The sequence below is a fragment of the Calidris pugnax genome, unplaced genomic scaffold (genome assembly GCF_001431845.1).
Source record: "Calidris pugnax isolate Ruff unplaced genomic scaffold, ASM143184v1 scaffold48, whole genome shotgun sequence".
Taxonomy (NCBI): domain Eukaryota; kingdom Metazoa; phylum Chordata; class Aves; order Charadriiformes; family Scolopacidae; genus Calidris; species Calidris pugnax.
In genome coordinates, this window is record NW_015090787.1 from 911,484 (window position 1) to 915,178 (window position 3,695).

Below are 3,695 nucleotides of genomic sequence, written 5' to 3' on the forward strand. Positions count from 1 at the left end.
ATGTATTTAAATATATTTAAGTCTATAGATGTGTGCTTTATGTAAGAAAACTTTGGCGCCGGGCTCAAAGTCACCCATTTTTAGGAGAATCGACGGCATCCAGAAGACGCCGGGCTGACATCAAACCTCCTCCTCCTCCTCGCCAACCTGTTGGATGAGGCAAAACATCCCAAAGGGACAAAATCCAAGCAAATTGCCCCAAAAGGTGGCCGCTCCGGGGAGGGGGTTCCTCGCCGCCGGACCCCCAATACCTGCTTTGCAGGTATTGGGGGTCCGGCGGCGAGGAACCCCCTCCCCGGAGCGGCAGCTGAGGTTGAAATCAGTCATGGGGTTCCACCAAAGCAGTTGGTTCCTGCACAGCTGGATGGTTGGGAAGGGCAGATGTTGCCACCAGCAGCTTGAGGCAGAGCTGGGCCAGGAGCAGATGGAAACCCAAAGACGTGCCATATGGTGCGGTTTAGCCCTTTTCGCCTGGAAGGGATATCAATCAAAGACAGCTCGGGGATTAAAAACAAATAAAAATAATAAAAATAAAAAAATTTTTAAAAAATAAAAATAAAATAAAAATAAAAAATAGAAAAATAAATAAAAAATAAAAAATAAAAAAAATTAAGCAGGCGGGGAGGTGATGCGCCCCCGGTAATAACAGGGAACTACAGCTTGATAGACCTCCATAATCACGTCCTAATAAAAATATAAACAGAAATAAATATTACTGCAATAAATACTTCGTGTATATAAATATACACACACCTTAAAGCTGATATAACTCCCTTACACAGCAATATGGTTTAATGATGTCTTTTTGTGAGCGTTGGGTGGATGGTGGGACTCGATGACCTGAAAGGTCCCTTCCAAGCCAGGCAATTCTATGATTCTATATGTAATAAATACCTTTTATACTGTCATAGATACCTCATGGCTGAGTTTCAGGAGTTTCACTAAGAGCAGGAAAAAAGGGAGAATGATGCTCCTGTGGAATTTTTAGGAGGACACAGTGGAGTGCTCGTGAGCTTCTCCATTTGTGTCCAAGTCTGGCCATGAGCCCCCAGCTGCACTCTGATGGCTCTACCTTCTCATCAAGGCTCTGCCTTCTCATCAGGGCTCTGCCTTCCAATCAAGGCTCTGCCTTCTCACTGGAGCCCTGCCTTCCACTGGGGCACCACCTTCTCATTGGAGCTCTACCTTCTATTGGGGCTCTGCCTTCTCATTGGTGCTCTGCCTTCCATTGGGGCCACCCATTGGGGCTCTAGCTTCTCATTAGGGCTCTGCCTTCCATTGGGGCTCTTGCTTCTCCTCGAGACTCTACCATCTCATTGGGACTCTACCTTCCATGGGGGCTCTACCTTCCATTGGGGCTCTACCTTCTCATGGGTGCTCTGCCTTCCATTGGGGCCTTCCATTGGGGCTCTAGCTTCTCATTGGGGCTCTACCTTCTCACTGGGGCTCTGCCTTCCATTGGGGCTTAGCTTCTCATTAGGGCTCTACTTTCCATATTGGTTTAGTTGTTCCTAAGTCATGTTTATGTTTTTCAAGGATCTTTTTCAGCTTCCAGCTGGAAGCAGAGCAGGAGCACAGACAGGATAAACTTCCAACAGAGTATTCCGTACCAGGGACGTCATGCTGGGTGTATAAATGGGGGCTGGTCAGTGGGGAACAGGAACCTGTGGTTGCTGTTGGGATGGGATGGGCAAGTGATCTGTGGGTGGTGAGACTTGATCACTTGTATCACTTGATTTTGTACATTCTTTTACTCCTCCTCCTATTATTATTATAATAACTAGTAGTATTATTTGGTTTGTTATTGCTATTTTCCTCTTCTGTTACTCTTCCATTCAACTGTCTTATCTCAACCCATGAGTTTTTTTCTCTTTTTTCTCCCTCTTTTCCCTACCCCACCGTGGGGGGAGCAAGCGGCTGTGTGACCCTCACCACCGGCTGGGCTTACGCCAGGTGGGTGTTTGGTGGAGTCTGTGAGGTGTGGTGGTCACCGCGGGCACTGGCCACAGGGCTCACTGTGTCCGGCCGTGGTGGCCACTGCCCTCGGGGCAGTGTCCAGTTCTGGGCTCCCCAGTTCCAGAAGGACAGGGAACTGCTGGAGAGGGGACAGCAGAGGGCTACAGAGATGATGAGGGGCCTGGAGTGAGGAGAGGCTCTCCTTGTGAGGACAGGCTGAGGGACTTGGGGCTTTTTAGTCTGGAGAAGAGAAGGCTGAGGGGGGATCAGATCAATGCCTATAAATACTCAAAGGGTGGGTGTCAGGAGGATGGGGCCAGGCTTTTTTCAGTGGTGCCCAGGGACAGGACAAGAGGAAATGGGCACAAACTTGGACATAAGAAGGTCTACCTAAATGTGAGGAGGAACTTCTTTGCTGTGAGAGTGGCAGAGCCCTGGCAGAGGCTGCCCAGGGAGGTGGTGGAGTCTCCTTCTCTGGAGACATTCAAACCCACCTGGAGACGTTCCTGTGGGACCTGCTCTGGGTGGCCCCGCTCTGGTTGGAGGAGATGATCTCCAGAGGTCCCTGCCAGCCCCATGTGATTCTGTGGGTGGGATGGCTGGAGCGAGGAAAACTCCACCACGGGGATGATGCAGCCGTGGTCTTTGTCCCCCCGAGACATGGAGCTAGGGCCACCACGGAGCGGTCCCTCCACCTCTCCACCTTCCACACCCGCTCTCCGTGGGCACTGGCTGCGCTCGCAGAAGGCAACCACACCGATTTTCCTGCTTTTTACTGAAAACGATGGTACCTGGAGCTCTGCTGTGCACAGACGGCCTCCAAACCCGGCCCGGGGGGGCGGCCACAGGGCATCCTCCTGATGGAGCTGCTCTAATGAGCTGGGAAACCTCGTTAGCGGCGGGTGCAGCCCATCAGGAAGATGGATTTTTACTTTTTGGAGTGTGTTTGGGGACGATTGTGCTGTTTGGGCCGTTCAGGGTCAAAACCGCTCGCGATTCCCTTTTGGGTCCCTCGGGCGCCGGTGGGAGGGAGAGAACACGTCACCCCCCGCCCTTTGGGGGTTCCCCCTAATTAAAGGTGCTCGTTGTGCTCCTGCCTTTGGGTACCAAAACCCCGCGTTTTGCCACACGGATAAAATTGTGTTTGCATTTATTTAATTTGGAGTTGTGGTTTGGGTTGTTGGGATTTTTTTTTTTTTTTTTAAAAAAAAGCATGTAGTCTGGAATGTTTGTTCTCCCTTTTTTTTTTTTTTCACATCATTACTCTGATACTGCTTGATTAGCTCCCTCCCCAGTCATGATTGGTAATTAAAATAGGCATTAAAATTAGTCACTTAGCAATTTTGCTGTTCAATTGGCAATTAAATTACTTAATTGCAATTAAAGTCCTAATTTTAATTGGCAAAATGATAGATGTAGATTTAAGATAATATGTATAAATACTTTAATAAGTGTCTATATAAGGATTACTTAATTACTCAACTTCAAGTTTATGCTGTTAACTTTAGAACTTTTAAGTGAGTAATGAAATTTATATCACATCTATTCCGAGGGTATGGTAATTAGAGGTGTCACTTGGCCCTGCCAGGGCCCGGGTGGGGGGTTCCTCCCCCGGTGGTGGGGCTACAGCCCGGGCGAGGGGTTGGGGGGCGACTGACATGGGACGGGTGTTGCTTGGGGACGTGTGGGGTGAGGACCCCCCTCGGGACACGGAAACCTGGCTCTAAACCAGGGGGGAC